This window comes from Phyllobates terribilis, unplaced genomic scaffold, assembly GCF_046119375.1.
Source record: "Phyllobates terribilis strain yellow unplaced genomic scaffold, ASM4611937v1 Scaffold_339__1_contigs__length_2057567, whole genome shotgun sequence".
Lineage (NCBI taxonomy): Eukaryota > Metazoa > Chordata > Amphibia > Anura > Dendrobatidae > Phyllobates > Phyllobates terribilis.
In genome coordinates, this window is record NW_027363099.1 from 910,221 (window position 1) to 935,748 (window position 25,528).

Consider the following 25,528-nt stretch of genomic DNA (forward strand, 5'->3'; position numbering starts at 1 on the left):
GCAACACTGCTTTGCTTACTGAAAACTTCAATGAAGACGACATTGGGGCATGCTATCTTGGCCCAATGAACAACAAATGCTCATTTTGTAATACCAACCATTTCCAAAATGAAATTGCAACAAACTGTTGTCATAGTGGAACCATCAAACTGGAAGAAGTGTGAATGCATCCCTATATTACTAATTGCATGAAGAGATCAGAACCAAACTCCAAGAATTTCATGGAAAACATAAGATCATACAATAGTGCAAACGCTTTTGCATCCATGGGCGCACAAATTGACCAATCAATTAACAGGCGATCAGGTCCTTTCTGTTACAGAATCCATGGGCAAATTTACCATGCAACATCTGCGTTGCACCCTAACCAAGGTGAATCACCAACATACTCCCAGTTATATATTCTGGATTCGGCACAATCCAGCCAACAGTGGGTGCATTCGTAATCTTATGGAAAATCTACAAAGAATTCTGGAAGATATCAATCCTTTCTCCAGAGAATACAAAAATATGTTGCAATTTGAACAAGAAGAAATGCTAAAAGCAAATCTAGAAAACCGAATGCCAATTGAATATAGCATGACTTTCGTGAGAGAAAAAGTAAATACTATGCACCCCGGCAGAATCAATGCTCCAACTGCCAGAGGGGAAATTGCTGCCATTTTCCACAGCACAGATGGTGCAACCCCAAAAAACCGTGACATTACCATTCATCCAAAAAGTGGAATTTTACAAAATATATCTATTCTGAGTAGACTCTGTGACCCAATGAGCTACGCTTTGCTTTTCCCTTATGGGGACTCTGGGTGGACTACAGAACTAAAAAAAACAGTTGGTCGAGGAAATGTGACTCCACTTCAATGGTATTCATACCACTTTGCCATTCGTGATGGTACTTTAACCAGTTCCTTAATGCAGGAAAGCTGACACACCAATTTATGGTTGATGCCTATTGCAAAACTGAGGCAAACCGTTTGAATTGGGTGCGCACAAATCAAAGTACTGTAAGAGCTGAAGAATATGGCGTCCTTCACCAATTCGTGACCAACCACCGTTTCATGAACATAAATATCCTACCTGGAAAAAAAGTCATATTGCCATCGACTTTCCAAGGAAGTCCAAGAAATATGGCACAAAACTACCAAGATGCCATGGCAATGGTCAGGAAATATGGCAAACCAGACCTATTTGTAACAGTAACGTGCAGTCCAAAATGGAGGGAAATCAGGGAAAACTTACTTCCCTCTCAGCAACCATGCGACAGGCCCGATTTAGTAGCTCGAGTATTTAACATGAAACTAAAATTGCTACTTGGAGACCTAACCACATACCACAGATTTGGACGTGTTAATGGTATGGTGTATGTAATTGAGTTCCAAAAAAGAGGGCTCCCTCATGGACACATATTGGCATTTATGGCCCCGGAATACCAATCCTGGGAAAAAGAAAGAATTGACAAAATTGTTTGTGCAGAGCTCCCGCACAAAGACACGCATCCGAAGCTTTATGAAATTGTACAATCTTGCATGATGCACGGTCCATGTGGTCCACTTAATCCAAATGCACCATGCATGGACAATGGAAACTGTACAAGGTTTTCCCAAGGATTTCTGTTCCGAAACTAATAGCAATGTAAATGGATCCCCTAAATATCAACGCCGGGATGAGAACAACTTTGTTGAACTTGGTGGAAACAGGGTTGATAATAGATGGGTTGTACCTTACAATCCTTATCTTTCCTTAAAATACAATGCCCACATAAACGTTGAGATTTGCAGTTCTACAAAGTGTAAAATATTTGTTCAAATATGTTTACAAAGGGCATGATTGTGCAAATCTACAGTGTGTTACTGCTGCCACAGAACAAGAAGCCACGGTTGAATGGGATGAAGTAAAAAATGACTTAGAAACTCGATATGTAAGTGCACCTGAAGCATGCTGGAGACTCAGGGAATATAAAATGCACCATCAACCTGACCATGTGGAAAGATGAAATGTCCACCTTGAGGACAAGCATACAATATGCTTTATAGCAGGTAAAGAAGCTGAAGCTGTGCAGCGGAAAAACACCAAGTCTAAACTTCTTGCTGGGTTTAAACTGAATCGGGAAGATCCTAATGCCCAACAATATTTCTACATTGAAATCCCTGAACATTTCACTTGGGATGAAAAAAACGTTAAATGGAAACCACGTTGCAAATGTCATAAAACCACAATTGGCAGAATGTTTAACGTTAGTCCATTAGACAGAGAAAAATACTTTCTCCGAATTCTCCTTCTCAATGTTAGAGGCGCAACATCTTTTGAGGATCTCAGAACAACTGAAGGAAACCGTTTTGCTACTTTCCAAGAAGCCTGTATTGCAAGAGGGTTAACTGATGATGACTCTGAATGGGATACTCGCCTAACAGAAGCTGCCACTTATCAAATGCCAATACAACTTACACAATTGTCTGCATTTATTTGCATCATGTGTGAGCCGTCTAATGCTGCAGCATTGTTTCAAAGGCACAATAAAAATCTTATGGAAGACTATACCAGACGTTTCCCTCATGTAGAAAAGGCCGTCTATATGACATTACATGAAATTGAGCCTGTGTTACGGACACATGGAAAGTCATTACAAGATTTTGGCCTACACCTTCCTGTTGGCAAGTACGATGATCCAATCAATTCTGGCAAATATTACGACCCTGTTGCGGAAAAGGCTTTGAGGAGAAATTCCAAATGTTAAACCCAGGACAACGAAAGGCTTTCGAAAAAATCAGAGAAGCTTTTGAGATTCCAACTTGCAAAAACGTCTATTTTTTATTGACGGACCTGGTGGAAGTGGTAAGACATTCCTGTATAATACAATCATGCATTACGTTCAGAGCAAAAATGAATTAGTCTTGCCATGTACATTTACAGGCATTGCTGCTACTTTGCTGGAAGGAGGCCGAACTTCCCATAATCTGTTCAAACTGCCTATACCAATTAATGAAACGTCGACGTGCAATATTCGTCATGGCAGCAATACTGCCAATGAGTTGAAAAACGCCAAACTCATAATCTGGGACGAAGCTTCTATGGCTCCAGCTCATGCTGTAAATGCAGTTGACACCTTCTACAAAGAACTCATGGCTGAAGATCCAAAAGTTCCCTCCAAAAAAACGTTCGGAGGTGCAGTGTCTGTTTTTGGTGGAGATTTTCGACAAATCCTTCCTGTTGTACCACATGGCACCAGAACCGAAATAATTTCAGCATGCATGAAGAACAGCAATTGTTGGAGGAATATTGAAGTCCTCAAATTGGACCTAAACATGCGTACCAATGAGGACAATGTCCCCCAAGAACATCAAGGCTTTTCCCAATGGCTTTTAAACCTTGGAGATGGAAAACTTCAAGAACCAGGACTAGAGGAAGGTATCTTTGAAATTCCTTCTGTCTGCATTGAAAATGGATGTATTGTTGATGCTGTCTTCCCTCAAGTCATACAACCAGAAGATAAAAGCATTGCAAACCGTGCAATCCTAACTCCAAAAAACCAACATTCACATGAACTGAATGAAAATGTTCTTAGACGAATTCAGTCTGAATTGAAATGCTACACCAGTATTGATTCCATTCAGCAAGATACTGCAAATGCTGAGGAAGCAGCAAACTATCCGATGGAGTTCTTAAACAGCTTAACGCCTGGTGGTATGCCTCCTCATAGATTACATTTGAAAGTTGGAGCAGTAGTCATGCCATTAAGAAACCTTAACTCAAGAAGAGGTCTTTGCAATGGCACCAGAATGGTTGTGAAGCAAATGATGTCAAAAGTCATTGACTGTAAAATCCTCAGCGGATCATTTAAAGGTACAAGGGTATCATTCCCAGAGTTATTCTGCCCCAAGCCATCCTCATCTTCCTTTTACTTTAAAACGAAAACAGTTTCCCTTAAGACTGGCTTATGCTATGACCATCAACAAAAGTCAAGGGCAAACACTGGATTCAGTTGGCATATATTTGCCATCTCCAGCCTTCAGCCATGGCCAACTTTATGTCGCCTCTTCAAAGACAAAATCCTTCCAACAAGTCAAAGTCAAAGTTTTTGCTACTGATCAACAAGGCAACTTAAAGAAAGACCACAGAGTTTACACCAAAAATGTTCTTTACACAGAAGTTTTTGCACAATAATTTTTTTTTCCAGCTAATAGTTTAATAAAATGTAAAATGTTATATAAAACAGTGAATGTGTCTTTCTGTTCAAAGCCAAAATGGGTGGCGGCTGTGCAGTGTGGTGCCTGAGTCAGAGCGTGTGCACACTGCACTACGATGCCATTTTACTGAAGACACTGTGTGTGCAAATTCCCAGACACAGTGTCTTCAAGAAAATGGCGCCAGATATTGTGAGATGCGCACACGTTGACTCAGGCACTATTTTATGGGAACAGCACATACCAGGATGGGGGCGCAGGATAGCAGCACATACCAGGATGGGGGCACAGGATGGCAGCAGCACATACCAGGATGGGGGCACAGGATGGGGGCAGCACATACCAGGATAGGGGCACAGGATGGGAGCAGCACATACCAGGATGGGGGCACAGGATGGGAGCAGCACATACCAGGATGGGGGCACAGGATGGGGGCAGCACATACCAGGATGGGGGCACAGGATGGGAGCAGCACATACCAGGATGGGGGCACAGGATAGCAGCACATAGTAGGATGGGGGCACAGGATGGCAGCAGCACATACCAGGGTGGGGGCGCAGGATAGCAGCATATAACAGGATAGGGGCACAGGATAGCAGCACATACCAGGATAGGGGCACAGGATGGCAGCAGCACAAGACCGAATTGGAGCACAGGATTAGAGCAGCACATACCAGGATGGGGGCACAGGATGGGGGCAGCACATACCAGGATGGGGGCACAGGATGGGAGCAGCACATACCAGGATGGGGGCACAGGATAGCAGCACATACCAGGATAGGGGCACAGGATGGCAGCAGCACAAGACCGGATTGGAGCACAGGATTAGAGCAGCACATACCAGGATGGGGGCACAGGATGGGGGCAGCACATACCAGGATGGGGGCACAGGATGGGAGCAGCACATACCAGGATAGGGGCACAGGATGGGGGCAGCACATACCAGGATGGGGGCACAGGATAGCAGCAGCACATGACAGGATGGGGGCGCAGGATGGCAGCAGCACATACCAGGATGGGCGCAGGATAGCAGCAGCACATACCAGGATGGGGGCGCAGGATAGCAGCAGCACATACCAGGATGGGCGCAGGATAGCAGCAGCACATACCAGGATGGGGGCGCAGGATAGCAGCAGCACATGACAGGATGGGGGCGCAGGATGGCAGCACATACCAGGATGGGGGCACAGGATGGCAGCAGCACATTACAGAATGGGGGCACAGGATGGGAGCAGCACATGACAGGATGGGGGCGCAGGATGGGAGCAGCACATGACAGGATGGGGGCGCAGGATAGCAGCACATACCAGGATGGGGGCACAGGATGGCAGCAGCACATTACAGAATGGGGGCACAGGATGGGAGCAGCACATGACAGGATGGGGGCGCAGGATGGGAGCAGCACATGACAGGATGGGGGCGCAGGATGGGAGCAGCACATGACAGGATGGGGGCGCAGGATAGCAGCACATACCAGGATGGGGGCGCAGGATGGGGGCAGCACATACCAGGATGGGGGCACAGGATAGCAGCAGCACATGACAGGATGGAGGCGCAGGATGGGAGCAGCACATGACAGGATGGGGGCGCAGGATAGCAGCACATACCAGGATGGGGGCACAGGATGGCAGCAGCACATACCAGGATGGGGGCACAGGATGGGAGGAGCACATGACAGGATGGAGGCCATATACCAATATAAATGCTCGCCACCCGGGCGTAGAACGGGTGGTTCAATAGCTAGTACATTATAGGTGAAGTAGACTCAAAAGACCAAAGCAGATTCAACCTTAAAGAACGAGTCATTACTTCTTCTTTTACCCATGAGCCCCGCACGTCATGTCCAACTGCCCCAATGCACATTTCGAATCTTCCTCAGGGGGTGCCGGTGCGTGCGTTGGGGCAGTTGGGCATGACGTGCGGACTCACGGGTAAGTGCCTCATTCATTACCAGTATACTTATCTCTAACATTCAAGAAGTTGTCCACTACTTTATGTATCCCCCCCCGGGGCCCCTAAGACTTATTGTGAATACCTTCTGTTGCTGATAATGCCTGTGAGCGGCGCTATCGGTTGCCTCTCACAGGCATCACGTGACTCCGCGCTGACGTCATGACAAGTGAGGCGTGACTCAGCACTGGGGTCCCCGCGGTGGCCGCTGGGTTGTGGGCGGGGTTACCCCTCCTCGTCACACCTTGCATCCACCGCGTGCTTTCCCAATGAATGGAGAGAGGCAGAGGGCGTGGTGGATGCTGGGTGTGACGAGGAGGGGTAACCCCGCCCACAGCCTGGAGTCCACCCTGGAACCTGGAAGACAAAGACCCCCGGCTGCTGCCAGCACTTGTCGTGACATCAGCGGATGTCAGAGCCGGCTGCAGCCGGGGGTCACATGATGCCTGTGAGCGGCCAGTGATAGCGCCACTCACAGGCCGTATCTGCAACAGAAGGTATTTACAAGAAGTCTTAGGGGCCCCGGGGGGATACATGGGGGGGATATAAAGTAGTGGACATCCCCTTTCAGCCATGGCGCTCTGTTTTACCACCTGTGTGCCTGTTTTTATGTAATCTCCACCTATATGATGTGTGCTGCTCCTCTTTATTGATTTTGATTTAATTATACTGAGTTAGGACCTAAGCACTATAATACTGTTGTGGGGATCTATGTGATACTGCTATATCTATGTCAGATATGTAATTGGTCTGGCACCCCCACTAAAACCACGTCCCCTCCCCCACCCCCCACCCCCCCGTCCAACTAATCTCATATATGTGTGTCTCTCTTGTGATTAATAAAATTGATATTGATATTTACTTTATGATTGAAGTAGTAATGACTCGTTCTTTAAGGCTGAATTTGTCATGTCATTGTATCATAACACAGGATAACAAAAAAAATGGTGGTAGCCCATGCAAGTGCTGCACTCACTCTTCTGCTGGTGCAGTCACTGTGTACATACATTACATTACTGATCCGGAGTTATATCCTGTATTATACTCCAGAGCTGCACTCACTATTCTGCTGGTGCAGTCACTGTGCACATACATTACATTACTGATCCTGAGTTACATCCTGTATTATACTCCAGAGCTGCACTCACTATTCTGCTGGTGCAGTCACTGTGTACATACATTACATTACTGATGCGGAGTTATATCCTGTATTATACTCCAGAGCTGCACTCACTATTCTGCTGGTGCAGTCATTGTGTACATATATTACATTACTGATCCGGTACTGATCCTGAGTTACATCCTGTATTATACTCCAGAGCTGCACTCACTCTTCTGCTGGTGCAGTCACTGTGTACATACATTACATTACTGATCCTGAGTTACATCCTGTATTATACTCCAGAGCTGCACTCACTATTCTGCTGGTGCAGTCACTGTGTACATACATTACATTACTGATGCGGAGTTATATCCTGTATTATACTCCAGAGCTGCACTCACTATTCTGCTGGTGCAGTCACTGTGCACATACATTACATTACTGATCCTGAGTTACATCCTGTATTATACTCCAGAGCTGCACTCATTATTCTGCTGGTGCAGTCACTGTGTACATACATTACATTACTGATCCTGAGTTACATCCTGTATTATACTCCAGAGCTGCACTCACTATTCTGCTGGTGCAGTCACTGTGTACATACATTACATTACTGATCCGGAGTTATATCCTGTATTATACTCCAGAGCTGCACTCACTATTCTGCTGGTGCAGTCACTGTGTACATACATTACATTACTGATCCTGAGTTACATCCTGTATTATACTCCAGAGCTGCACTCACTATTCTGCTGGTGCAGTCACTGTGTACATACATTACATTACTGATCCTGAGTTACCTCCTGTATTATACTCCAGAGCTGCACTCACTATTCTGCTGGTGCAGTCACTGTGTACATACATTACATTACTGATCCTGCACTGATCCTGAGTTATATCCTGTATTATACTCCAGAGCTGCACTCACTATTCTGCTGGTCCAGCCGCTCCCTCTCTCCTCACACACATATTATACATATACACACAATAATAACTACCTACACCATGACATCTGGTCCGGTTACCAAACAAATAATAACAATATAATAAACAATAACCGACAAATTATATACAAACTAATATATACATTCTTTTTTTTTTTTATTATTTTTTTTTATTATAAGTAAAATAAATACTAACTATACAAATATATACAAGACAAAACAAAACCCCCCACACTCAAGCCCACCAGTCCCTCCCCGGCAGTGACCTGAGAGCTGGTCCTGCGCCTCATGCCTCAGTCCAACGTCCATAGGCCAGATCAGGCAGTGCCAGTTTTTCACCCAAATAACCAGTGTCCCACAAGATGAACCCACCTCCCCCCTTTTCCCTCCACCCAACCTAACACCTACACCCAAACCCATATATACAATATATACAGAAACAAACAATACAATAACCACAACTGACAAAGCCCAAGTTCGGTGCCTGCCGCCCTACATCACTGTCTACTGATCAAAACAAAACAAAAATCTATGGTGTCAGCAGCAGCCCACCACCAGGAGAGGAGATGACCAGACTAGGGCACACTAAAAGAAAAGCCCCTCCAGAGGAGAGCGGCCCTCTGTGTACCCAGTCTCTCATACTCCAGAGAACGCACCTTCACCAGGTCACCGAGTATGGTCCTAAACACATCGTCCACTGGGAGGATTTTGCCCTGCGTCGATACTAAGCACCGTGCGTTCCACGTGTGATACCTAACCACTGCGCTAACTAGAAATAAGGTGCAGTGGTCCCGACCACCCAGGTCCCCGAATGCTCCATAGGCCAATTCCGCATAAGAGAGACCAACCAGCCAGGGCCAGTCAATGGAGGCGCCCATCCTGTTGTACACCTCTGTGTTAAAGGGACAACGAAGCAGGAAGTGGTCCATGCTTTCAAGCATGGTACCACAATGCTCCCGAGGACAGTTCCTGTCCTCAGAGCTCCTACACTTCAGATTGTCCCTCACACACAGTTTCCCATGAAAGCAGCGCCAAGCCAAGTCCCAAAACTTCGAGGGATCCTGATAGAATTCAAAAGATGCAGACCCACCCCAACATCCCGACTTGGGCAATCCCTGCACACCAGAGGCCTCTGAAAATGAGTCAACAGAACCCTTTTGTCAAGGAGCTTCCTTGGCAGAGTCCTGACCTCCCACATTCCCAGACCCCACCGACGAATTACCTTCAGAACCACAGTAGCGTAAGCCAGTAGATGTCAATGTGGTGTGCGTAGATCTTTCACTTGCCCTCCTGTCTCCCATTCCTGGAAGAAAGGCTGAAACCATCCCTTACAGCAGAATACCCACGGGGGAGCCCTCTCTTTCCAGAGGTTAGCAATATTGATCTTAATGAAGGTATTCACAAGGAATACCACAGGGTTCACCATACCCAACCCTCCTAGTCTCCTCGTATGGTAAGTAACCTCCCTCTTGACCAGGTTCAGTCTATTCCCCCATAACAGTTGGAAGAACAAACTGTAGACCCAAGTCCAGAGAGGCTCCGGCAAGATGCACACACTGCCCAGATAGATCAGCACAGGGAGCAGGTAAGTTTTGATCAGGTTTATCCTTTCCCTTAGGGTCAAAGACCAACCCTTCCATTGGTTCGCCTTCTGAGTGGCGATCTCTAGCCTGCTGTTCCAATTTTGTTTGGGGCAATCCCCCTGGCCAAATTCGATGCCAAGAACTTTTGCAGAGACTTTGGGTCCTGGAAGGGTGTCCGGGAGATCAAAACCAGAATCTCCTCCTCCCAGCCAGAGACTCTCACACTTATCCCGGCTGATCTTGGACCCGGATGCCTCCGAGTAGCTATTTACTTCTGATATCAGCCACTCTGCCTCCCCATCAGAGGAAACAAAAACGGTGACATCATCGGCATACGCCACCACTCTCAGAGTGGCTTCCGGTGCTGCCCGGTCCATCACGATCCCAGCCAATGGTCCACACTCCACCCTCCTAAGAAGTGGGTCAATTGCAAACACGTACAGCAGCGGGCTCAAGGGACAACCCTGGCGAACACCACACCCAACCTCAAAAGAGCTGCCAATCCAACCGTTCACAAGCGGGAAACTCTCTGCCCCAGCGTACAAGGTCTTAAGCCAATCAACAAACCCCCCCGGCAGGCCATACCTCAGAAGGACAGACCAGAGGTACTCATGATTAACCAGATCAAACGCTTTTGCCTGGTCCAATGACAGCATGTACCCCTTCCAGTGACCAGCCCTACCCTGCTCCACCGCCTCTCGGACACAGAGTACAGCACTAATTGTACTGCGGCCCGGAACAGAGCAATGCTGGGCTCCCGAAAGGAGCCGGGGTGCAAATTTCACCAGCCGATTAAACAGCACCTTTGCCAAAACCTTCCTGTCTGCATTGAGAAGCGCTATGGGACGCCAATTCTCAATGCAAGATGAGTCCTTACCCTTTGACAAGATAATCAGGGCAGACCTCCTCATTGATTTTGGCAGAGTGCCCGATAAAAGACATTCATTGAATACCTCAGTCAACAGGGGAACCAAGGCGTCCTTAAAGGTCTTATAGAATTCAGATGTTAAGCCATCTGGACCGGGAGATTTCTTTAGGGCAAGCCCTTCAATCGCCAACTTAACTTCCTCTTCCCTGATAATCTCTGTCAAAATGCCAAGAGAGGGGTCTACCCCTGGTTCGGGGACGGCTTCAGCCAGAAAAGCCGACATCTCATCCCAATCCAGATCCCTCTTCCCCAAGAGGTGCGAGTAGAAGGATCTGACGACCTCCAGGATCCCTGATCTGGATCTTTTCAGGGACCCCGCAGTGTCAACCAGTCCTGTAACAACTTTACTATTCACTGACATCTTGCAGTTTCTGTAAGGGTCTGGCGAGCGGTACTTCCCATAATCCCTCTCAAAAACCAAAGATGCGTGTCTATCATACTGACACCTCATTAGCAAAGATTTCACTCTGGAGATCTCCTCGCGGCTACCTCCAGTTGAGACAAGATGCTCGAGTTTCCTCCTCAGGCCCTGATACAGGTGGTACCTGTCCAGGCTCCAGAGTCTCGAGAGCTGGCGGAAGAATCTCGCCACCCTTTTCTTGAACATCTCCCACCACTCTGACTTACTACTACAAAGATCCAGTAAGGGTACCTGGCTCTGAAGAAAATCCTCAAAGGACTGTCTTATCTCCGCTTCTACCAAGAGAGACGAATTGAGCCTCCAAAAGCCTCTTCCTATCCGGGGAGTCTCTGTAACATTCAGAAAAATCAAAATCAAACAGAGATCGGAGAATTCCACCTCAACAGCAGATACTGCTGAAGAGACGGCTTCCTCCTTTAAATAAAACTTGTCTATCCTGGACCTACAGTTACCTCTATGATAGGTGAACCCCTCGTGGACTGCGGTGAGCCGGATGTGGACATCTACCAGGCGAGCTTCACTAGCTACACTATTAAGGGCGACGCCATCATAAGTCAGCTTGTCTCTGGAACCTCCTCTATCTCGGGGCCTCATGACAGTGTTAAAGTCCCCTCCAAAGAGGACCTGCCGACTCGTAAAAAGGTAGGGCTTGATCCTCATAAAGAGACACTTCCGGTCCCACTTAGATTGGGGACCATAGATGTTAATGAGCCAGAGCTCTTGTCCCTTCATGAGGACATCTAATATCAGGCACCTCCCCATTTCTAACTCAATAACCCGTCGGCATTCTACCGGTGCGGTAAAAAGGACCGCCACTCCGCTATACGGCTCGGCCGCAAGAGACCAATAGGAGGGCCCAAGTCTCCACTCCCTCTGCCATATTTGGCAGCCTGGTCTCTTGCAAAAAGAAAACGTCAGCTTCAACCCGGCTGAGAAAATCAAAGGCCGCCAATCTAGCCATATTTGACTTAATGCTGGCGACATTAATGGACACCAGCGTCAACGGAGTGGGTACCGCCATCATTGGTGATTGAGTTAGATAGCTTTCTTCTTCCCACTCCCCTTATCCTCTGCCTCAGAGGAGGAATCCTTCCCCCTCTTTAATGATACAGAGGTGTCCATTCCCACATTTTTCCTTCTTTTTTCGTCCTTGTCTCCGGACTCTGGGCCAGTCCCTCCCCCCAAGGACCTTGCATCCCCAGGAGAAGGAGACTCGGCGCCCCCTGTAAGCTCCGCCGAAGCCAGAACCTCACCCTCAGCCTCCTCTTCTGAGCAAGAGATGTTATCAAGGGCTTGGAAGCGGTTAGAAAGACCAACTAGAGGGGAGTCAGTTTTACCTTCCTTAGGTACCTTGGTCAGAGCGGGAGAAGATATTTTATCTCCCTTCTTTCTCTTCTTTTTGGTGCCGAGCTTACGCTTGTTCTCTAGCCACCGCTTATTGTCCTCATCCATACTTTCATATTGGGAGGATTCTGAGGCAGAGGGGGTTTCCTCCCTGTGGATCCTCCTGACCTCCTCATCAAACTCATCATCCCTCGGGGCCTCAGCAGCAACACTGGCATCCAGGACAGGGGCCGCCCCCGTAGCCCGGGGCTCGCCCCGCTCCCTCTCCTGTCTGCACTTGTCTAGACGCCTCAGCTGGGCAGGCATCTTTTTATTGTTTTTCTTCCCTGGCCCCTCAGCTCCCCCACCCCTGCTAGTCCTCTCCCCAGCAAAATCGGCCTCATGGCTTTCTCCCACCGGGGTCTCGACTGCATTAGCGAAGGAGCGAGGACAACGGCTGACTGGGTGACCTAACTCACCACACAGGTGGCACCTAATCTCCACACAAGAGGCAGCAAGATGACCGACACCCCCACACAACGCACATTTCTGCACAGTGCAGTTTGCACTGAAGTGTGTAGGGTCGCCGTACCTGTGACAGAGCTTTGGTTGCCCCAGGTAGAAGACCAGGATACGATCCCTACCCAGGAAGGCAGATGATGGAATGTGGGCAACCGTACCACCTGAACACTTAAGTTTTACCATAAACGTCCAGGCCCCTGACCAGATACCAAACTCGTCGCGGTTTTTATTTGGCATCTCCACCACCTCTCCACACTGACCAAGCCATAATCATCAACATTAACAGAAATAAACACTTGAAATAGATCACTCTGTGTGTAATGACTCTACATAATATATGAGTTTCACTTTTTGTATTGAAGAACTGAAATAAACTAACTTTTTGATGATATTCTAATTTAGTGAGATGCACTTGTATATTACCTCTCTTATCTGAGATTCGTGTACAGGAGACCTATATCAGTTAGGATAGCGTTTTACAGGCATCTAGTCAGGGATTATTGCATTGTACTCCGTGCTTGAAAAAAACTATTCCCTATTGAGAACGCTGTTAGCTGCTTTTAAAATAGGGACAGGTGCTAGATGGTATTATCAGCTGGAAATGAGTGTTCATTCTGGATGTGTTTGATCATATCTCACACACCACATGGCCAGATAAGGTAGCAAAATGTTAAAATGACATTTGCGGGTGAATGCATTTTTCACCGTTGAAAAAAATGCAAAAGTGCAAAAACACATCAAAAACGATAAGTGTGAACTTAGCCCAAGGTCTGGAGGTGCATTTTTGCTTTTGGTTATTTATTTGGCTTTATATACAGTGGCAAATCCAACCAAAACAAAGCAACGAAAAAGGAGCCAATGGTTTTAAAGATATGCATCAAAATTTATTAGTACATAGATGATCAGACAAAAGCAGGAATCAGTGTGGAAAACACATGAGGAATAGAAACCCGCAACAACCCTCTCCACATGGCGGACACATGCAGGACCAAACAGTACAATTTAAGTCGGATATAGACTATCTAAGTATTTGAGGAGTAACACCATACATAGATGATATGTCAATACATATTTTCAAGTACAGCACCTATACTGGACTAGAATACCCATGCTGTTCTATACTGCTGAGTGTACGTTCCCTATCATATGCCAGATATAACCATAAGTGACCTGCTAAGTCACTATATATACATACCAGAGATATCAAGCTTCAGCAGAAGACAGTCAGGGAATAGTCAAAGATTTAGAGGTCCGTCTAAGGTCGGCACATGCGGAGCAGAGAAGCCCCGACGCGCGTTTTGGTGGTTCCCTTCGTCAGGGGGCATGTTTGCTGCCTCGCTGTCACTTGCTTATATTGGCGCCAGGCACATTTAAAGACCGGAAGTGATATCAGCGTCACTGCGGAGACCAGGACGCCAGCCGACATCCGCATCATGTGACAGCGGAGGGGCGGGGCTTAAGCCCTAACGCCACACACCGCTGAAACGCACAGTGTCATTGCGGAGGTAGAACGCCGGCCGGCATCCGCGTCATGTGACAGCAGAGGGGCGGGGCATAAGCCCTGATGCCACACACCTTTAGAACACAAAGACCGCGGGACCGGAAGTGACGTGTGCGTCACCATTGGGATCCGGACGCCGGCCAGCATCCGCGTCATGTGACAGAAGCGGGGGCTACAGAATAGCCACAACACCTCATGTCACTGGGACACGGAAAGCCGGCCGGCGCACAGACCCACATAGTCAGCACATTTGCCTGACTGTCTCCTTCACTAGACCAGGTATCATCGCATCCCTCTCATTGAAATAACGAGAGTCAGTTCTATAAGGCCAAATGTAGAAATTTTTCCAAATTTATTAAAAAAGAAAAACTTAAATATCACATGGTCATAAGTATTCAGACCCTTTGCTCAGTATTGAGTAGAAGCCCCCTTTAGAGCTAGTACAGCCATGAATCTTCTTGGGAATGATGCAACAAGTTTTTCACACCTGGATTTGGGGATCCTCTGTCATTCTTCCTTTCAGATCCTCTCCAGTTCCGTCAAGTTGGATGGTGAACGTTGGTGGACAGCCATTTTCAGGTCTCTCCAGAGATGCTCAATTGGGTTTAGGTCAGGGCTCTGGCTGGGCCAGTCAAGAATGGTCACAGAGTTGTTCTGAAGCCACTCCTTTGTTATTTTAGCTGTGTGATTAGGGTCATTGTCTTGTTGAAAGGTGAACCTTCGGCCAAGTCTGAGGTCCAGAGCACTCTGGAAGAGGTTTTCATCCAGGATATCTCTGTACTTGGCCGCATTCATGTTTCCTTCAATTGCAACCAGTCATCCTATCCCTGCAACTGAAAAACACCCCCATAGCATGATGCTGCCACCACCATGTTTCACTGTTGGGATTGTATTGGGCAGGTGATGAGCAGTGCCTGGTTTTCTCCACCCATACCGCTTAGAATTATCACCAAAGTTATCAAAAAGTTCTATCTTCATCTCATCAGACCAGAGAATCTTATTTCTCATAGTCTGGTAGTCCTTCATGTGTTTTTGAGCAACTTCTATGCGTGTTTTTATATGTCTTGCACTGAGGAGAGGCTTCCATCGGGCTACTCTGTCATAAAGGCCAAACTGGTGGAGGGCTGCAGTGATAGTTGACTTTGTAAAACTTTCTCCCATCTCCCTACTGCATCTCTGGAGCTCAGACACAGTGATCTTGGGTTTGTTCTTTACCTCTCTCACCAAGGCTCTTCTCCCACGATTGCTCAGTTTGGCTGGACGGCCAAGTCTATGAAGACTTCTGGTGGTCCCAAACTTCTTCCATTTAAGGATTAGGGAGGCCACTGTGCTCTTAGGAACCTTGAGTAATGCAGAAATTATTTTGTAACCTTGGCCAGATCTGTGCCTTGCCACAATTCTGTCTCTGAGCTCCTTGGGCAGTTCCTTTGAGCTCATGATTCTCATTTGGTCTGACATGCACTGTGAGCTGTGAGGTCTTATATAGACAGGTGTGTGCCTTTCCAAATCAAGTCCTATTGACGCGCCCCTGGGCCTGTGTCGCGCTGCGTTGTGCATGCGGGAGCTTACCCGGAGCCGGATCTCTTGAGGGTTGTAGTCTCGTGGCGGTGATCCGGTCCGTGCCCAGGGAGTCAGACTAAGTGGCGCTGTATTAGCGGTAGATGTTGGACGACTACGCCACCCGTTGAGTACAGCTAAGGAGCTGCTGCTGCAGGGCAGACCGCTGAGGCCGGTGGTAGGATTGTGCAGCGTGATAGTATAACCCCCAACGGGAGGGGTATGGCCTCAGGGCAGCCGACGTGGATGATGGGGGTAGCAGGAACCACTCAGAGACGGTACGGTGTAGTTCAGGGTCTTTACTGGTGACAACGATAGACCCTCCCGGAGTACTGGCTAGCGATTGGGGCCTGGTCAGTCCTTGAGCAGATGGGATCTCCCCTGGCCAGGCGGAGTTGTAGGCCTCCCAAACTAACGATACTCTTCTGGCTACCTTGCTAGAAGCGGGTATAAGTAGCCCACGTCCCTGAGTGTACCGTGTGGTGCTCACCCGTATGGCCGGTGACTCGGGGCCTTCTAGTAGCTTCCGCTCCACGACGGCGGTGCTGGTCCCACGCGTGTGACCGTGCCTTCGGGTTTCTTGGTCAGAGGACCTGCAATCCCCTGCCGGTCGGTTTCTGCTGCTGGATAGGAGTTAGTCCCCACAGCCTCGGACTCCGGGTCCGGTGATAACTTCTCAGTCAGGGCGAGCTCTGCAGCTGCCAGCCCCTGACTCCTTGTAGCACTGCTCCCACAGAGCTCCTGATGTTCTTTCCTATATCTGCTTCTCTTCTCTGTCTCTACTTCTTCTCTACTCCTGGCATGGACCAGGAGCTGGGCCCAGCCGGAGCCACAGCTCCCTGTCAGCCCTCCTGGCTGAACTCTCCCTCTGAACTCTCTAACCCTGCCTCAGCCCCAGGTTTATATAGGGGAAGTTCTTCCCCTCCCAGGACTGGGCAGGAGGTGTGGCATGCATAGGATTCCCGACCAAGAGACCTCCCACCTGCTCTCAGACATAACATTGCTGTTACTGTGGAAACCAGACCCCTGGGGTGCCACATTCCCCCCTAGTGAAATTTAGTACTCCGGGACTAAACATATTTTTAGAAAAACATAACAAGGTATAAACAATAATAATACAATAAGAAAAACACATAAAGATGGTTACGGCGTGTCCGCAACCGGGTGCAGTTTTGAAGAAAAGCAAGGTGTCCATTTCACCAAAACAGGGAGACGTAACCAGGTAGGGGTCTGTCCTGCCCCGAGTCCTTAACAGTCTTTAGTCCATTCCTGGGTTACGCTCCAACCATGTACAAAGGATTCCCGGCAAATCCACCAAAGACTCCCATAAATTACTAGAAACACATAATTATTTACAGGATATGGCCGCTCTCAGTCCTCGGCCAGTGGGGATAAGGAATGGCTGCTCACAGTCCTCAGCCTGGTTTAAGATAGGGGCACATGGGGAACAATTCACTAATCCCAACGGGGACCATATTTTAATTAGCAGCAGTCCTTGTACCCTTACGGGTAACTATTTACAGCTCTTTATTCACGCTACTTCCCTTCAGTAGCTATGTCCTCTTTGTGCTCCCTCCTGAGGGTAGTCCTCAGACCCGTCCGGGTCCTCTTGGCTTTCCTCGTATTGGTAGTACTGCAGCTCCTCCTCGGTTAGCTGGGTTAGTATCTCTGCGACAGTCCTCCTCTCAGGTGGCCAGGACTTTACCTCCCTTTGGGCTGCCCCGGTTAATTGGGCCACCAGGATGCTCACTTTTTGCTCCCCTGTGAGGGGATACACCTGGAAGAGGCTATCCAGCTTTTCTCTAAAGTCATGCAGGGTATGTGACTCCCCTGAGTACTGGGGTAGCCAGGCTGCCCCCGGGATATAGGGCATGGTGAAAGGCATGACCGCAACAGCGGTGGCGCTGGCGGGGGTTGAAGCGGTGAAGCTCTCCTCCGTATCCGGCATCCTTCTCCCCCCTAGTGGACCGTGGCCTACCTTGCGATGATCCTCTTCCGTAGGCCGCGGCTCCGCAGTGGATCGTCAGGGTTGAGGACCTTCCGTCGCGCTCCTGTGACGTCGGCGTCTGCTGGGCTCCTTCCAGGACCTTACGCAACGTCCGGACGTGAGGCGGGGCTTTAGTTCTCGCGCGCATTCGGAGTCCACGCCCCTCTTCTTCCCGCGCGGCGTCCTCAAGATGGCGTCCAATGGCGGGAAAACTCCACGTATGGCGGGAAGAAGGCCGAAGATGGCGCCGGATGGCGGGAAAACTCCACCGATGGCGGGAAGGAAGCGGAAGATGGCGCCGGATGGCGGGAATCTTCACCACAGGTAAGTTTGAACAGTCTTTTTCAGGCACGCAGTACCCGGTGGTTGCGGGCACGAAATCCTGCCGACTACGCCAAAAGTTGACGCGCCCCTGGGCCTGTGTCGCGCTGCGTTGCGCATGCGGGAGCTTACCCGGAGCCGGATCTCTTGAGGGTTGTAGTCTCGTGGCGGTGATCCGGTCCGTGCCCAGGGAGTCAGACTAAGTGGCGCTGTATTAGCGGTAGATGTTCGACGACTACGCCACCCGTTGAGTACAGCTAAGGAGCTGCTGCTGCAGGGCAGACCACTGAGGCCGGTGGTAGGATTGTGCAGCGTGATAGTATAACCCCCAACGGGAGGGGTATGGCCTCAGGGCAGTCGACGTGGATGATGGGGGTAGCAGGAACCACTCAGAGACGGTACGGTGTAGTTCAGGGTCTTTACTGGTGACAACGATAGACCCTCCCGGAGTACTGGCTAGCGATTGGGGCCTGGTCAGTCCTTGAGCAGATGGGATCTCCCCTGGCCAGGCGGAGTTGTAGGCCTCCCAAACTAACGATACTCTTCTGGCTACCTTGCTAGAAGCGGGTATAAGTAGCCCACGTCCCTGAGTGTACCGGGTGGGGCTCACCCGTATGGCCGGTGACTCGGGGCCTTCTAGTAGCTTCCGCTCCACGACGGCGGTGCTGGTCCCACGCGTGTGACCGTGCCTTCGGGTTTCTTGGCCAGAGGACCTGCAATCCCCTGCCGTTCGGTTTCTGCTGCTGGATAGGAGTTAGTCCCCACAGCCTCGGACTCCGGGTCCGGTGATAACTTCTCAGTCAGGGCGAGCTCTGCAGCTGCCAGCCCCTGACTCCTTGTAGCACTGCTCCCACAGAGCTCCTGATGTTCTTTCCTATATCTGCTTCTCTTCTCTGTCTCTACTTCTTCTCTACTCCTGGCATGGACCAGGAGCTGGGCCCAGCCGGAGCCACAGCTCCCTGTCAGCCCTCCTGGCTGAACTCTCCCTCTGAACTCTCTAACCCTGCCTCAGCCCCAGGTTTATATAGGGGAAGTTCTTCCCCTCCCAGGACTGGGCAGGAGGTGTGGCATGCATAGGATTCCTGACCAAGAGACCTCCCACCTGCTCTCAGACATAACATTGCTGTTACTGTGGAAACCAGACCCCTGGGGTGCCACACTATCAGTTTAATTAAACACAGCTGGACACAATGAAGGAGTAGAACCATCTCAAGGAGGATCACAAGGTAATGGACAGCGTGAGACTTAAATATGAGCGTCTGAGCAAAGGGTCTGAATTCTTATGATCTTGTGATATTTCAGTTTTTTTCTTTTTTAATAAATTTGCAAAAATTTCTATATTTCTGTTTTTTTCAGTCAAGATGGGGTGCAGAGTGTACTTTAATGAGAAAAAAGAATGAACTTTTTAGAATTTACAAAATGGCTGCAATGAAACAAAGAGTGAAACATTTAAAGGGGTCTGAATACTTTCCGTACCCACTGTATATATTTATTCAGGATGTGGGGGGGGGCGCGGTCCCGGGCCCATCAGACTATAGTTACCCCACTGTATGTACATATATATACAATATTCATTTTTTAGAGTTAGGCATATAACAATTTTTAACAACTGCATACCAATTCCGTCTTGTTTCAATGGCACTCTCATACATATACAGCGATGGGTGACATTGATGCCTGTTCCCCAGATAGCACATTTTAATCCCCCAACTGGGGTTATAAAATCCTTGGGGATTAATTTCATAGTGCTTTTATGAATTTTTTTTTATATAGTACTGTCCACACTGAGTATTTAATTCTCCCCTCTTTTCCTTCCTTTTTTTACTGTCCCATTTTACCATTCTTATTTGAATAAAAATTAATGAAAAACTAAAAATAAATACAATTGTTCACATCCCCCACTCACCAACAGCGCTTCCGGCTGGAACATCACTCCGGACGGGCACAGGAGAGGGGCAGATTCGGGATGTTGCTCCCGCAACATTTCCACCTTGCCAGAGGACCCTACCATAGTCACTACCATGGAGTGGGAGCTGGAGGACTGCTAACAAAATTGTATTCATCTGAATGCTGGAACCAACGGTGCTGTACATACCTAGTACAAATGAACTCAGCTGTCTCCCTGCGGTGGATCAGGGGATACCTTGTGTAATATTAAAGATTTTCCTGCAAAAATTGCTGAATATTCACAATTATTTTCTATTAGTCATTATTATAGGTGGAGATTGTCTTACTGACCCCACAGCCCTGGTGAGAAGGGTGGTCTCTAGAATACAGAAGGTCTTATTATGTCACAGTGGGGATGTGACCCCTGGACTCCCCAGGACGCCCAGCACCGAATCCAATTGGTTCCTTTGCATAAAACTTAGGTCGAGCCACATTTAGGTAAAAGGGTCCGAGTCTATGGATAAAATCTATGGATCAGAACATGTTTTTCCTACATTGACCATCATTTTTAGGTGTAACAGAATCACTGGTCCTCTCCTCCACTTTTGGCCGAAGTCTGGAGGATTACTGGGACACATGGAACAGATGTTCTCCTGTTTGTAGCCCACCCATCAGACATGTATGTCGTAAACAACTGACACCCCATAAATGTCAGGAGGACTCTATTAAATACAAAGGGACATTAATCAATTTAAAAGTTTTATTTTTAAATTAAGAATTGCATGGAAGGACGAGTAGATGTTCTTGGAGGAGCCTCCTTCTTCAGCAGATGTTCCTTGCTGGTCAGGAGGCCACATGTAGATGGTGCCAGTCCTTCCATACAGGTACAGCATTGATGGTGGATGTGCTGTACTTTCCTCAGGGTGCTAGACGTGGCGGTTTTCTGCCCTCGCGATGTTTATGGAGCCGCGGTGACAGACACCAAATAAGCAGCTTTCTCGGATGGAGTGAGCAGCCCTGGATAGTCCACGCCGGCAGGATGAGATCACCCGGCGGAAGAGAGAACCTATGAGAAGAGACGTAACACTGATGTCAGTAACAGGACTCCATATCAGAGGACACGGCTGTGCGGTCACTGTGGCCAGACGGCAGAGGAATCATCCATACACAGGTACGGGGGGATTGTCCGCCATCATACATGTGACAATCCCACCACTGACAGATCTGCTCCACGGCCGACACCACACAACATGGGGCTTATTGTCACACTCACCTCTTCTCCTTTCCCCTTCTTCTTCTCTCTCTGGTTTTTGTTGTTTTTTCGGTTTTCTTTTCCCCTGAACTGGAAATTCGAATAAAAAACAAGAAAAAGATGTTGATTATAAACTCCTAAGAGATGAGCTTTGTATGGTTCTATAGGATGGTGTTATTCTCGTGGCTTGTAGCCCTGGTAATCGATTATTGCCCCATAATGGGGGAAATATGTCACACATACATAACATCAGCAGAGGGGTGAGAATTAGATTACCCAGAGAACTGATTAATATGAAACCTGCCATGTGGGGTCTCGACAAGGAGCTATGTCCCTTCTTACCATGACATTACTTGTAATGTGCCGCAGTGTTGCCTTATAATCAGTTACATAAACCTCAGTGTAACATTGAGGCCATAAAGGGGTCAGTATGGGCCATATGGGGCCGTGGGCGCAGGATTTGAGTCAGTTTGGCAGAAGACTGAACGGCCCCTTAGAACTTTTAACGCATAAAAGAATGGAGATTTTTACAGAATGAACTGCTCATCGCTTTATAGGGAGAAAAAAGTAGTAATTTTCTGATCCTTTATGTGCACGTTCACATTACATGTTTTGACCACAAACTGTGATAGGATGTCATATAGACCTGTACACACCTGACAATGGGGAGGACTCGCTGTAATTAGCAGTGAAACACTGCTTGTCTCCATCAGGTTTAGAAGGGGAAGATTCTTGCTGCCTGTTTGGTAGAAGAAAAACATAAATTACAAGCGAAAACAATACAAAATGGACGAACACCCGTCTGCAAGGCCGGTTAGGACATTTGGATAACATGGAGGAGGCATCCTGCTCAGGACCCACTTCTATCACTAAGAATGGAGAATCGCTAGTAATATTGGCCTGTAATGAACTGGAAATGATTGACTGGTTGCAATGATCGGCTGTTATCGCCGGCGTTATCACAAGCCAGAACCACAGTGATCATCAATCATGGGGTGGTGGCGCTGGATATAGTGCTGAGTTACACTTATCTTACAGTTCATCTTCTGATATATCAGATCCAAACCCGATAATAATAATTTACTCACATGTCTGAGTGTTTTGCACTCTCTTGGGAATACACTGGAGGTGGCTTCAGTTCTTCATCGTTCATCACCCTGGTATTGGTGGAACAGAGCTAAAACATAGAGAAAAATAAAATAAATATATATTTAAACTTTATTTTAATTATAAGTTTTATAGATCTTACCGGTCACACTTACTTTAGAAAGCCTTTGAGACGATGATATAAAGTTCAGGCTTTCTGGCCAGTTATTATCCTCGCTTGTGTCCCCCTCATCTGAATCAATAAGTTCGTAATTGCTACATTGAGCTGAAAAGCACAAGTGTTATTAGAGATTATTAGTATGAGACCCGATCACGGAAAGTCACCATTTTATCACTAAAAATGATTGGGACTGATTGTCACAAAATATGAAAGACAAGACACACAAAAGCTTTCTGCAGATGACGTCTCCTTCTACTTACGGTCAAAGTAGCCAGTGTCCTCTTCTGACTCAAAGTTAGGAATGAAATGTGGCTCTTTACTTAGAAGACTGTCAAAGTCTATGCCACATAGGAATGGATGCATTTTGATCTCTTTCGCTCCTCCTGGGAAAGGAAGACAATAAAAAGTGATCTAGACATTATCAGATAGACAGCTCCATATCTGAACAGTTTATGTTACTCTGAACTAAAGACGTAACAGAGCTGATGTGAAGAAAAGTTGCTGAAAGTAAAGCAGAAAACCTCAGTGCTGATCCTCAGGGGCGTGATCATTTGTCTGCTCACAGATGTGTAATAATTCATTATTAATACTATTATATACATTACCTGTCCCAAGTCTATGTGCCGGATCTTTTCTGAGCAGCTCAGTGATGATGTCCTGAGCATCAGGTGGAGGAGTGCGATTATCAAATGTCCAAGTTATCTCATCTGTTATATTAAAAGAAAATGTTACAGAAAATAAAACCTCTTCATTTACTTTATTAAAACAAAAATCTTTTGGATTAACACAACAAGTAGCTAAACCACAGAACCAATCTAAGCAAATAACAATGACACCACTCCGCATTCAGATTATTTTACTTACCCCTTAATATACTGCAGTAAGTGTCATATTTGGAATCCCCATGAAATGGTACACGGAATAGAAGGAATTCGTGTAGGATGATCCCTACCGACCACCAGTCCACAGGCCGCCCATAGCCTTCCTGTAAGATGACTTCAGGGGCGATGTATTCAGGGGAGCCAGCAATCTGGAAAGCAACAGAAGAAGGAGATGAGGAGCTGAGAAAATAATTGTGACGAATAACATCAGAGGAAAACGTTTTCTAGATGAGAAGATATCAGAGAAGAAGAAATAGATGAGAAGAGTAAAGAACAAGATCCTGTAAGTAAAGCCGACCTCATCATCACGGAACTCTCTGGTGACGTCCTCGGTTGGAGCCTTGTAGGTTTCTGATGTTGGTCTCATGAGGCCGAGTTTGGAAAGTCCGAAGTCCGTGACTTTAATATGACCAGATGCCGATACCAGGAGGCTGTGAAAAAACAGACGGTGTCAGCCCCAAGTAATAACCCATAGACTTTATGACAATCTCTAACTTTCTTCCTCCTAGAGGGGGCACTTACTTCTCAGACTTCAGGTCTCGGTGCACCACACCAAAGCTGTGCAGGTATTCCACAGCCAGGACTGTTTCTGCAATGTACTTTCGGGCCAAGGGGACAGGTAAAGGTCCATAGATGTTCATAAGACTGCCACAGTCTCCTCCTACAGGAGAAAGCAAATATGACAGGAGAGGGTTTGTTACAATGTAAATTACACCTGATGCGTGTAAATGAGAAATAAGCGGAGACATTGGGGCAGGATGTCACACATAGAGATATACTGTGTAATAATGCAAAAGAAAAACAATGGAGCGTACCCTACTAGTAACTAGGACTGCGCTGAATGTCTATGAAGCAAAACCACAAATGTGCAAAAGCTGCAGAAATAAGTGCAAGGAAACAACGTCCCATATAAAAATGTGAAGCTATACTATGTATATAGATGTGTATGTGCAGTGTGTGTGTATATAGCTGTGTATGTGCAGTATATGTGTATATAGCTGTGTATGTGCAGTATATGTGTATATAGCTGTGTATGTGCAGTGTGTGTGTATATAGCTGTGTATGTGCAGTATATGTGTATATAGCTGTGTATGTGCAGTGTGTGTGTATATAGCTGTGTATGTGCAGTATATGTGTATATAGCTGTGTATGTTCAGTATATGTGTATATAGCTGTGTATGTGCAGTATATGTGTATATAGATGTGTATGTGCAGTATATGTGTATATAGCTGTGTATGTGCAGTATATGTGTATATAGCTGTGTATATGCAGTGTGTGTGTATATAGCTGTGTATGTGCAGTGTGTGTGTATATAGCTGTGTATGTGCAGTATATGTGTATATAGCTGTGTATGTGCAGTGTGTGTGTATATAGCTGTGTATGTGCAGTATATGTGTATATAGCTGTGTATGTGCAGTATATGTGTATATAGCTGTGTATGTGCAGTATATGTGTATATAGCTGTGTATGTGCAGTGTGTGTGTATATAGCTGTGTATGTGCAGTATATGTGTATATAGCTGTGTATGTGCAGTATATGTGTATATAGCTGTGTATGTGCAGTATATGTGTATATAGATGTGTATGTGCAGTATATGTGTATATAGCTGTGTATGTGCAGTATATGTGTATATAGCTGTGTATGTGCAGTGTGTGTGTATATAGCTGTGTATGTGCAGTGTGTGTGTATATAGCTGTGTATGTGCAGTATATGTGTATATAGCTGTGTTTGTGCAGTGTGTGTGTATATAGCTGTGTATGTGCAGTATATGTGTATATAGCTGTGTATGTGCAGTATATGTGTATATAGCTGTGTATGTGCAGTGTGTGTGTATATAGCTGTGTATGTGCAGTATATGTGTATATAGCTGTGTATGTGCAGTATATGTGTATATAGATGTGTATGTGCAGTGTGTGTGTA

At 47.0% G+C, this 25,528-nt stretch overlaps 1 pseudogene; it reads left to right on the top strand.

Annotated features, from left to right (window-relative positions):
• The first annotated feature begins 327 nt into the window (after positions 1–327).
• Positions 328–25,528, top strand: part of LOC141221835 (uncharacterized) — a 62,454-nt pseudogene continuing 37,253 nt past the window's right edge.